The 12651-nt window shown below is 36.7% G+C and overlaps 1 protein-coding gene across 10 annotated transcripts in view; it reads left to right on the top strand.

The window, feature by feature from the left end:
• The window catches only part of FBXW11 (F-box and WD repeat domain containing 11), a 122178-nt gene that overhangs the window by 1994 nt on the left and 107533 nt on the right, over positions 1 to 12651 (top strand). For 3 of the 10 annotated variants that reach the window (XM_036120311.2, XM_036120312.2, XM_036120309.2), the window contains exon 2: positions 6998 to 7159. The exons of the other annotated variants lie outside the window; for them this stretch is intronic. The gene's annotated coding sequence lies outside the window, so the exon portion shown is untranslated. The remainder of the gene's footprint in view (positions 1 to 6997; positions 7160 to 12651) is intronic. 10 annotated transcript variants of the gene reach the window in all.

The raw sequence follows: 12651 nt of genomic DNA, 5'->3' as shown, positions 1-12651 counted from the left end.
ATCTACAATACATGTCCTCGCAACTGGAGGAGTACTTCACATTGAAAAGTTGTAACTTGGTGCCTCTGAAATTGGCTGTTCTGTGCTCCTTCCATTTCCATTCTTTTAAAAAATAAAATGTCTTTATTTTCAAAAGAATTAGAAGAAATACAATGTAATTCATTTAGTATTTTTGATTGTATGGTAAAAAAAAATCTCTGGCCTAAATTTATTGGTTTCCCATGCTCATAACTTTAAAAAAGTTTTGATTGTACATGAGTTTACTTGTTTATGATCTGAAAAGATATTTCAGCCTTTCAAGGACATTATAAACGGAGATTCTCAGAAAATTTAACAAAGAGATCAATTTTGAAACGGGTTTTCATATACGGATTTTGATATTCTCTCAAAGGGATACCCAGTTAAGACTCTTAGGCAACCCTTTTCATAACCGTATATGTATTTATTTTAGTGTAGTAGATAGCACAGGTATTTAACAACTGATTTAGTAAATCCAGGATTGAATGTAGGAATGATAATGCCTTAAAATCTAATTGCATGTGGCTCTCTGTATTCACTGCATTTTAATTACAGTTTCCAAAACTAGGTTAAAAATACTTTTTACATTGGTTTCAAAATAACATAATTGAGAGAGAGGAATGGGATAAACTGATGGTATGTTGAAAGCCTTAAGCATGAAATATTTTTAGATTTTTATGAGTCAGCTTCACTACTCAAATATTTGTGATTGTGCTACCTGTATCAGTTTGGTACTTAATGGTTAACAGGGTAACTTTCATTTGATATTCCAGAGAGAGCTATATTAAAGACAGGAAATAGGCTTTTTGATTATCTCCAACTTGTTAATCTTCATCCTTCCACTTCCTCTGATTTGATTCTTTTTCTTTTTTTCCCTTGTACTTTTTTTTTAGTTTACTAAGAAATAAAGCTGGTGATAGCCTAATAATGAAATCTCCAAAATATGCCCTCCCACTCCCTTTGTGACTCCTACCTCTGCCTCAGGCCGAGTCCACAAAGAGTGCTTCTCCAGTTGACCCACCTCATAGGGTTCAGTCTTGACTATAGACTATAAACTCTTGATTGAGACAACTGAATTTATAATTGCTGATGGTAAATAATTTAACCACCAAATGACTTTCATGGCCTTATCTTGGACCAGTATTGTATGTACCTAGTTTGTGGGACTGTTTTTGAAATTTCTGACTTTGGTAGAATGAGCATTATTATTAATGAGGTAGAAAAGTAGTAATCCAGTTGGAAATATACAAAGTTTACAAGGCTATGTCTATTGCGGTGGACTTCACTGGAAAGAAGGAAAACTGCATTATGTATCACATGATGTTTATCAATGCTTGAATTAGGAATATGAGCTGATGTTCGGCCCTCATTGCTAGAAAGCACTCACACAGCTGCTAATTGGAAGAGAAAGATGGTAAGTTTTCCCTATTAGAAGATAGCAGAAATTGATGTTCAAGGTTAGGAAAGGTAACCCTGCTTCCTCTGTGGGTGTGAGAGCATGCCCATCCCCCTCCCCCAAACACAAATTAATGGACAGTTTATACTCTATTGCTGGCTGTTGGTTGGTTCCCCTCTTTGCTAAGTGACCTTAAGTGACTCATTTTCCTTTTGTGTTATCTCTAAGTGGCTGTATTACTTGTTGAATTTAGTAATATAGGTAAAATACATTGGACCTTATTAAGAAGGTCAGATATCAGTGTTGTGTTTTAGAGCTGTTGAAGTATAAGCGGGCCACAAGGCCAAGGAGAAGTGAAGTTACGGAAAATTTTTCTCTTTTTTCTTTTTGGATTTTTCCCCCCTTCCTGTCACTGGTTTTCTGAGTGGAGTAAGTAGGATTTAGTGACTCTTTTAAGAAATTGGATCTTAGTTTGTCACTATGACTTATCCTTATCTACTCCTAAGCTTGTGCTGATTTACTAAATGCAGATTAAGTATACAAAGGTTTAAGTAGGATCCGAATGAAATAAACTACATAGGTATTTATAGACTCATTTACCTGCCTCAAGGGGCTGTGGCTCAGATATATCAATTTTGCTCCTGGTTTGGAGTAGGTTAGATGTCCCTTCAGAATTGACGAGGACAAACATGATCCAGTGCACGTGTCTTCGTACCCCTGGCTCTTGACTGCTCTAACCGGAAAACAGAGAGCTTGCACAGGAAAATCACTAGGCCATTACATAGGTTCACAGAGCAGCACATACAGCCACTTGACCCTTGAACGACATGGGTTTGAACTGTGTGGATCCACTTATATACCTTTTTTTTTCTCTAGGATAGTACTGTAAGTGTATTTTCTATTCTTTATGATTGTCTTAGTATTTTCTTTAGCTTACTTCATGTAAGAATACAATATATGATACATACGAAATACAAACTGTGTGTTAGTCATCTGGTTATATTATTGATAAGGCTTCCAATCAACAGTAGGCTCTTAGTAGTTAAGTTTCTGGGGAGTCAAAAGTTATATGCGGATTTTCTGTTATGTGGGGGTCAGTGTCCTTAATCTCCCATGTTGTTCAAGGGTCAACTGTACATCCCTCTGAGTAGTGCTGTTTGATCCTATGAGTTTTGCACTCTGAGATTCCTGGGTTCCACCTGGTGGTATTTACACTTTAAGGGAAAGAAAGCATTTCAAGTCCTAGTAATTTCAATTCGAGACTCCCAGCTTTTCTTCCCACATTCCTCACTTATTCTGTATTTCAGCCAAACAGCGGACCAGGGTTCTTCAGATTTTGCTCACACTATTTTATTTTTTCCATCAGCACTGATAGTAACTGACCAAGTCTATGTATTGAAGGCTACTGATGTTTACTAGAGGGACCTAATAGTTGGCCAAATTGGCTTAGGTCAAATCTCAGCAATTCTCTCTTGCACCTGCACTGAGATTGTCTCCTCAAACACAATTTAGATGCTAACTCTTTTGATGTCAATTTACATTATGGTGGCACATACCATTTTGTTTTTATAGCACTGCCTACATGATGTTTACTGTTAAATGAACGAATTCTGGCACTTTATATTTATCTGGTGGCACTTAGCATATTCTGGGTTCGTATTATAGTTTCCTGTTTGTGTCCCCTATTGAATGATAAACTCTCAGTGCCTTTTATGGTACATGTTCAGTAAACGTTGAGTTGAATTTTCCTGTTGATTGTTGACGTGCATTATTGCTGTCTGTATGGTAATTCTCACCTGTATCATTAATTCTCATAATAATCTATTCCTAACTCTTATGGGACTTATCATACCCTTCTGTGTATCATAAAAGCCTGTGATTGTGTCTAAATTTCCCTTCCAGAGGCTGTATTGTCTTTTGAATCCTTCATAATTCTTAGCACTCGGGTGTGCAATAGATACATTGACTTAATTAATATGAGGTGATTTTTTTTCATGCTGTGAAATGTTTTTAAGATTTCCTTTTGATGACTTTAAGACAAAGGTGTAGATGAATAGAGGAAAAAGGCTGATAAAGCAGAAGAGGAGGATGGTGTGTGGTACACAGAAATCCATAGACATTTCAAAATCACTATTTACAGACTTACACATAGCAGATTGATTTATATACATCCCAGAGAGTGGTTGATAGCAAAGTATTGAGGAAACCAAATTCCTTTTATATCTTTTGATGTGAACTTGCCAAAGAGCCAGTAAGTTCTGAGGATTCTATGACCTTAGAAAAGCATGATTTAGCAGCAAGGGTATGGGCTTTAGAGAGAAGCACCCGAGTTTATATCTTAGCCCTGTCACCTGCTGGCTGTGTGACCTTAAGAAAGTTAACCTTTCTGTGCTTTGATTTCATTATCCGTAAAAATAAGAAAATGTAGGTTTTGTTTGCTCCAAGTTGTTGGGAGGATTATGGGAGAGATGTATGTGAAAACACCTTGCAGACGTTTGTCTCAGCAACTGCTTGCCGTACTAACTTCCCCACAAGTACAGGGACTGGGTTTTGTGAAGCACAGTCAAGGCAGATGGTGTTTTAATTTTTACCCCTTAGTTGTTCATGTATTTATTTGTGAAGCTTTACAGAGGCCTGACATTGAGTTGCTTTCAGCTCTCTGTTTAATGAGGTATCTTTAGGGGAAATGATGAAATCATACAGAATCGTATTATCTTGGAAATTTGGGAAGTGGAAGTAGTGTTACAATTACTAAGAATTGCCAATTAGGCATAATTAGACCTGTACTCTACCTACAGAGAGAACTCACCCAACCCTGTTTTAGTAGAAGGTAGAAGGGGACTGGTGATTAGTTTGTATTAACATTGAGCATTATGTTTGATCGGTTTAGTTTTGATGAGGAAATTAGGATTTTCGAGTTCTTATTCTTGTTTTAGCAAAGCTCGACCTTTAACACAATAAGCCGTGAGTATTATACAAGATTTCCTCCTGAGTTGTATCGTTATTCATTGAATTAATTGACAAAGGGGGAAAAAAACCTGTCGGTCAGGAATGTGCTTGTTAGCCTCAGTTAAGGTTCTGCTGATCACAATTGCCTAACAGGAAGTTTGTCTGTAGGCAAATGAGAGACAAACCAGGAAGACCTGACAGTCCAGTAGGGTATCTCTAACCTGGATCTTATTTTTGTTTTCACAAAATTCAAAGATTGCAGAGTTCTATGATGTCAGCAGGAAGCATTTTTAGGAAATTCCCTCTCAGGGTTAGTCAACAATGAAGACCTTCACAGAATGGAAAGCTGTGAAGTAGAAACAATGGGATATTAACATGTAAAATGAAAAAAAAAAAAAAAAGTCTGTGAGTAGAGAGATGGCTAAATATAATAATTATAATGAATATAGGAAACCGTTCTAATACTTGCCTCAGATCCACAGAAGAAAAATTAAGTTAGAGCTCTACTGTTGAGAAAAAGGAACTTGAGTCATTTTTAATTTTTATTTTCTTAAGAGTTAAATTGAGAACGCTTAACCAGTTTTGGAATAATAAAATATATTTTGGTTCTGTGAAATGATCACTTGGGAGACTCAAAAAAAAAAAAGGGCAGAGAACAGGAAGAACTCAGTCCTTACACTCCTGGTCTGGCTTCTATTAATCTTTGTAGCTCTAGCATAAGGCCTGCCACCAATTAGGCATTCAGTAAATATTTGAAGGGAAGAGAAGAAAATTAACATAGTAATACAGGAAAAGGCTTGGTGATTCAAGAGGTTCAGAAATGAGTCCATTAGTCAGATTGTGGTTGTGTTTTGCTGTAATTGCTCAGCATTTTGGTTTACAGCAGTAAGTTATACTTTGAAAAGCAGAGTGTGTTCTTTTAGGAGTTAGCTACTAGCCATAGCTCACTAGCTGCTTTTATCAAAACTGGGTTTCCAGTTTATTCTTGGGTTTCAGGGTAGTATCACTTAATGGGAGAAGCTTGAGCACTCATTCTTTGCTTGAGATTTTACTTATGTGAGCTCTTTTAAGTTGTGGGTATTAGGATACTTCCATATGATTGTTATGGTGAGGCTAATCATAGACTGGTATTTCAGTCACTCCCATTGCTTTACCTATGATATGATACATCAGAACATCTTTAGTTATTGCCTGTGGACTATATATTGACAAATCTTGGAATTCCTCTGTTTCAACTGGATTTGAGATTCTTTGTCACAGACACAGTCTTTGATGCTAAACACAAAGACTTACTTGAACATTATAATGTGTTTTATCATTAATATTGTGAGCCTCAGAATTGCATGCCTCTGTTAAGGAAATGCCTTTTTAAGTGCCAAGATATGGAGAGATAGCCCTTTCAGGATGGTTTAACTGGTTCAGTTGTATTTTAGTTAGGCTAGGCTGAAATATTTATTCTTCGGTATTTTTGTACTTCTCCATTCTGATGTTAATTAACTCAGGACGTTTGAGAGTAAAGCTCAGTTTCTTCTGCCCCAGGAATCATGGCCTTTCTGATCCTTAGACTTGGCAGGCTGCAGTGCTCGGTGGAAAGGGCATGGTCTCTACCACTTAGTAGATGTAGGACTTTGGGCAAGTTATTTCTTCTCTTTTTTTTTTTTTTGTGAATTAAATATAAGTAACAAATGTAAAGGGCCTGGCCCATTAGTATTCCTTAAATAAAGGTAGGTATTATAATTACTGCAGGAACGTTTTGGCAGTAGGGTGGCAATTGAGGAAGAAGGCAATTTATGTGCAAGTAAGTTAATCTTTTGACTCCTTCTCAAGTTTTTATCTTTGTTATACCCGTTGAATGCTTTTTTTTTCCTCTCTCCCTTATATTTTGTTTATGTATTTGCAGGCTAATGGAAAAGTTGGTATGGTAGTAAAAGAATGTTGATATAATGTGTGGACTGGGCTTACGGATTTAAAGGTGTCATATAGTAAATTGTTTATTAGTTTTTTTTTTTTTTTAAATAATTTTCCTTAGTTTACCCAATGACTGGCCATTGTGGGGGATTGGCCTTTAATGAATCAGAAGTTCACTCTTAAAATTATGCCATGTGTTTTAAACCATCCTATATTTCAGGTGAGGGTTGAAGACTTGTATAATGTGTAGATTTGATGTCTTATATGTAGCAAACCAAAAGATTTCTTGCCAGGTGCCTAAATATCTTTATTGGGAGATATTTGAGCCCTCTCATATCACTAATTTTGGGTGACAAATTTTTTGTAATGGTGGAGGAGCTGTCTTAGAAAATGGATAAGGAAGTTCATTGTAGCCGAACGGTCTGAGACAATTTATGTGGATAATAGAGTAAGTTTTTAGCTGCTCTCATTTGGAATTGCATATTTATCATGAGTAAAAATTAATACTAGGGATGTTTCCTTCTTTGCCATGTAGAATTTCTTATCCTTTTGTCAGCACAGAGGTGAGGAATGCCGCTCCAGAACTTTTATCCCAAATAGCTGACTCAGGGGTTGTAACTTTTTTTCTGTGCCTCAGATCCACCACTCCATTGACCATTTCTTGGTGGCTGTCCTTTGCCGCTGGTGCCATGGTGGGTGTATGGATTCCTTTCTGTCTTTCAACAGTTACCGAAGTGCATGTTTGGGATTTTATTGAAGAAAGCTGGATACAGTAAACGGAAAGAATCTTGGAAGCTGCTTGACTGCTGTCTTTTCTCAGACTAGTCTGAAAGGGAATACCCCCATTCATTCTGGATTGGTGGATCTGAAGTACAAAATATTGTCCAGGTAAGCAATTACCCTGTATTGTTTTGTTATGTGGAACTCAACTCACTGAAAGAAACTTAAAATTTCTTTACTTTTTTCTATTGATAGAGAAAGGAAGAAATGTTAGATATTTAGATATAGTGTTCATGTTTGGGATGGATTAGTGAAGGTGTCTGTGGAAGAATTGCTAGTAGACACTTTGTTTTAGTGTAAGAAGTGCAGTTATCTTTATTGTAGGCCCAATTGGTTTATAGTTATAGTCAAACAGGACATACAGTAAACAAGGGAAATTTGTTTGGGGAATAGCTTGTAAAATATGGACAACAGGTGATAATTTTAAGGTATTATCTCATGATTTATAGCTAATACCTGGTCAAAATAGTTTTTGTAGTTACCATGTAAAGTAGTGGTGTTTTATTCTTGGGACTCTTGGAGGGCCTTCTCAGGAAGATTTACTTACTGTAGCAACTGTTTATTGAGCATCTGCTAAATGCCAGGCACTGTTAGAGGCTCTTTACATAATTTCTTACTCAGTTGGCACATGCTTTACCTTATATTTTATAGTTAGTGAAATGAAGCTCATAAGCATTAAGTAAGTGCAAGTTGCCTGGGGTCATACAGCTAGTAAATGGCAAAGCCAAGCTTTAGGCTTGATTCTTTATGTTTCCAAAGTTCCGGCTCTCTCCATGTGACTGCATTTGCTGAAGTTTGTACTTCAGCTTCTGGATTTTCAAATTGCCCATCTGCAAGAGCAAGGTGTGGTTTTCTATGATGGGTTTCCACCAGGAAAACACATGATAGATCATTGTTTGGCATGGTATTTTTATATCTGGTGCTCTTTCTGCTTGGTGAAGAAATTAGATCTTCAGTCAGTTCATCAAGTCAGAACATAAAGGTAACTTAGGGAGTATAAGAGAGGCAGTACATTTAAATGTCAAAACATGGTTTATACAGGGAAGTATCACTTGCTCTAGTGAACTCAAACCTGTATCTTCTCAGTTCCTCCTTAGTTTTTGTTGGTTATTTAAATAGCTCAGTAGTTTATTATGTGGACTTCTTTCGATCTGTGGTTTGTTAGCCTTACAAGTAAGACATTGTCCAACTCTCTTGAAAACATGACTTTTTTTGGTATTTAATATACTCTCCAGATTATCCATTTCCTTTAATCTTAAAAAAATGTCTTTTTATCATAGACTGATACCCTGGCTTTGTGATCCTTCTTGTAGTTTAATTCCTTTATATTTGCGAATGTTTCTCCTAAGTGAGCATTTTCCACACTTGTCATCTGAAGAGCTGTGAGGGTGGTGGTGGTGGTAGAAATAATAGCAGTTAACACTTTGTGGGCACAATTATAAGCACTGCATATGTATAAACTTTTTATATTCATAGTAACTCAATGAGGTAGGTACCATTATTTCTTTACTGATGAGGAAACTGAATGATAGAGTAATTAAATAACAGGTCCAAGGTCGCATGTCTAGGAAGAGACAAAGATGAGGTATGAATCCAAGCAGTCTAGCTTCAGAGACTTCTAGAAAAAGTCCAGCTTCTAAAGTCTGTACTATATTGTCTCTAGTATCGAGTGTCATCCAGTGATAAAAAGAGGGGTGGAAATCCTGAGGCCTAAAACTGAAATCACTGTAAAGAAAAAGGAAACAATTGTTGTGTCGAGTATCTACTTCTGACCTTTGGTAGAAAATAGTCTAGGGGCACCTGGGTGGCTCAGTTGGTTAAGTGACTGCCTTCGGCTCAGGTTATGATCCTGGAGTCCCGGGATTGAGCCCCGCATCTGGCTCCCTGCTCAGCGGGGAGCCTGCTTCTCCCTCTGACCCTCCCCTCTCTCATGTACTCTCTCTCTCTCTCATTCTCGCTCTCTCAAATAAATAAATAAACCTTCAAAAAAAAAAAAAAGAAAATAGTCTAGATCTCAGTTCCGTGTTAGCCATCCAAGACTATCGGGCTGTTTTCCCAAGAGGACTCACAGTAGGGTTTGTTGGAGGCTATCTTCCAGAATAGTGCTGTTCAGTAGAACTTTCTACGGTAATGAAAATGTTCAGTATCTGTGCTGTTCAATATGGTAGCTACTAGTCACATGTGGCTGTTTTGAAATGTGGCTCTGTAACTGAGGACCTGAATTTTAAATTTTATTTAATTTAAATAGCCACATATGCAGTTTTAGAATTTACCTTCATCCTGGGTCTGTTCATTGGTTTAAAACCCTGAGAAATCTGATCTGGTCAGCATGCTCAAAGCAACTCCTTATTCCAGATATGGACCAGTATTAACCAGATGTGCAAGACTGATGTGTAAAGCCAGAATTCCAGTTTACTAGTTTATAATGGTGTGTGCATGTTGGTATGATTAATGTAAACTTTTTTGATAGGTAGGTTTGCTTACTAGTTCCTAATTAATATACCAGTTTAAGTTTTTCAAATAAGAAACAGAATTAGAGGGAAGTGAAGGCTCAAGCCAAATGCCTGGAATATTGTTTTTATGTGTTTTTGACTTGACCTACCAGGTCAGAACATAGTCACTGGGTTAGTTTGCATGGACTCAACCAGAAAAGTGAGATATTTGCTGGACTGGGACTGAGACAACCTCATTCAGCTTACGTTAGGGATGGATGGTTTTTCCCTATGGCAGAACCTTTTCCTTCAACTTCTCTCCTTGCTTTTAACTTCCCAAAATATTTTCTGATTAAGGCACTCATTTTTAGACAAGTTAGTACATTCAGCTTGAATGCACTCTTGACTTTATAGGTCTGGGAAGCCCTTCGTTTCCCTTCAGAAAACTGAAGGAAATAAATGCCTTTATCACTGCTATGATCCATTTTGTATTCATTTTTGACTCTAGGAAGGCAGTTAGATTTTTTTGCTTCCCTGTAGCCTCTTTTGACCAAAACAATGTATTAGCTTATTTAATTTGGTCATATAGTGTGGGGTGGAATAATAACATACTCATAAAAAATAAGCTAGGTGGTACATTCTCTTTGCATTTTATTGTGTTATTAAATGAGCTTGTTTTAAGCTTGCTGTATCATTACTTTGAGACTTGCTCTTGTTTTTCTGCTCTGAAAGAAGAAAGAGTAACATAACCAAATTTGTATTTTAGGAAGTTAACTTTTCAGGTGTGTGCAAGATGGATTAAAGAGACTGAAGGCAGGGAGACCAGTTAGTTCAAGTGAGCAATGAGGAAGGCAAACCAAAGCCTTGACAATGGGCATGATGAAGGTGGGGTGGACTTAAAAAAGATGTAGGTGGTAGGATCTACAGAACTTGGGGATTGGTTATTGGAGTAGGTGATGGATGGACTATAGTATGAATTTTTAGATTTTTGCCTTGGGCACCAGGATGGATGTTTACTATTTTTTCCAGGATAAGGAATATTAGAAGAAGGGCATACAGGGCATGGGAGAGGTGCAGGAAAAATAATGAATTTAATTTATAATGAAGTTGAGTTGTGTATCGTGAGTCCTCCAAGAGAAGTATCTAGTGGGAATATGAGCATGAGAGAAAGCAGGGAGAGAGAGAAAGATTTGGGAATTTTTATTTTGCTTCAGTGGTACCTCACTTTACTCAGTAGAGTTACAAGATTTCTCAGAGTGTAGATTGAAGAATCTATGTATCAGTGTTTGGGAATGCTAACAAAGAAATGGACTATAACTAAGTTTACATGACCTTATGAGATCATATGTGATATTGATCAAGCATTGTTACCACTCTCCTTTTCATCTGAACCTGGATATTCCATTATAGTATATTCCCAGTCTGTAAATTAGCCTATTATGTTTGGGTTATGATTTTCTTTTTTTACTATATGGCTTGTTTAATGGAGGTACAGTTTTTGAAATGTGTTTTTTTAAAACTCCAGGTTGTCACTATGTATCTTACGGACATTTATGCAAATTAAGTTCCATGCATCTGGTGACCAAAACAAGGGGAAAATAACCTAAACAGTGAAGGTTCTGGATAAAGTGTGACATGAGAAATTAAAATTTGCTCTTCTCTCAGCCTATCTCAATTCCTGACTGCTTTCATCTAGCTGTGATGAGTGTGATTATTGTATTTAAAAGACCCATTTTTAATATCACAAGATGAGACCTAAGGACAAGCCAGCTATTTTGTATACTAGTCAGCTGAAGAAACAGTGAACTGTTCAAGTGGAGTGAAAATTAGCTGTGTTGGAATTATTGAGATGGTGTGTCAATCTAGTGTGGCATGTATTTAAGGGATTTGTAAGGCAGATGTTTACTGTATGCTATTTTCACCTTATGCACTGACTTCAGGCCCTAATTCCCAGGTGATCTGTAATGCATGGTTTTGGTAATGAAAGCATGGAGATATGAAGAGTTCATTATAGCTACAGTAAATCAGTACTTAACAAAAAGGTTTTTAGGATACATTGTATGAGTGTATGCTACAAAATTCATAAAGTACAAAAAGGAGTAGACATTTAAAAAGAAAGTCTGCAGGTCTCCCATTCCCTCTGGCTCCAGCTATTCAGCCATATTTTTGTGTAGCTTTCATATGTATGTATGTGTGTGCTGTACATATTCTGCACCTTGAATTTTTTTAAATGTAAAACATGACATGGTTATCTTTCATATCAGTTCCCAAAGAGCTCCCATAATTTTTGAAGAGATAATTTAAAAGATGCATGCTGATTTATTGTAAGTGCTATAATTTGTTAAACCAGTCTGGACTGATACACATATAGGTTATTTCCAGTCTTTTGCTATCACATACAATGCTGTAAAGAATAACTTAGTGTATATGTCATTTTACATGCGGAGAAGTATATCTTCAGGACAGTTTTCTAGGAGTAAGTTTCACTAGATAGGTGATTTTTAAAAAAATCTGATAGACATTGCCACATTGCGCTCCAGTTGTACTGCCACAGTATATCCTCTCACAGGCTCTGCTTGAGAGTATTCTTTTTTCCTGATACTCTCATGGTGTCATGTGGATTTCAAGCTGATTGCTTTTTAAATTGTTCTTCTCTTTTCCCCCCATAACTTTTTATTATGAAAAATTTCATATATATATAAAAGAGTTGGGGAAAGCCCAGTCCAACAAGCACTTGTATAGTCTTTCCACCTAGACTCAACTGTTGTTAAAGTTTTGCCATATTTGTATCATTTCTCTGCTCCACGCCTCCATTCCTCCTTCCCTCCCCTTGCCACTTTCCTCCCTTTCTCTCTCTCTCATCTCCTCCTGTCCTTATCTCCTCAAATACATATCCTTTGTGGTTGTTAAAAATTTGATAGTAAGTTGCAAGCATGACACTTCACCCTCTAAACACTCCCGCACCTGTCTCCTGAGAATAAGGATAGGCTCTCTCTCTAAAACTACACACACACACAGAACCATGTACATATAGATATATATATCCATATAAAACCACGTATTATGTGTAGTCATTTATATTTCATACATATATAAAACCACAATACTATTTTTATGTCTGAGAAAATGAAAATAATTCCATAATGTAGTATCAGGTATTCAATTAGA

This window comes from Halichoerus grypus, chromosome 2, assembly GCF_964656455.1.
Source record: "Halichoerus grypus chromosome 2, mHalGry1.hap1.1, whole genome shotgun sequence".
Classification (NCBI taxonomy): Eukaryota; Metazoa; Chordata; class Mammalia; order Carnivora; family Phocidae; genus Halichoerus; species Halichoerus grypus.
The sequence above is the reverse complement of the archived record's forward strand: the minus strand, read 5'-3'. Positions and strand labels throughout refer to the sequence as shown.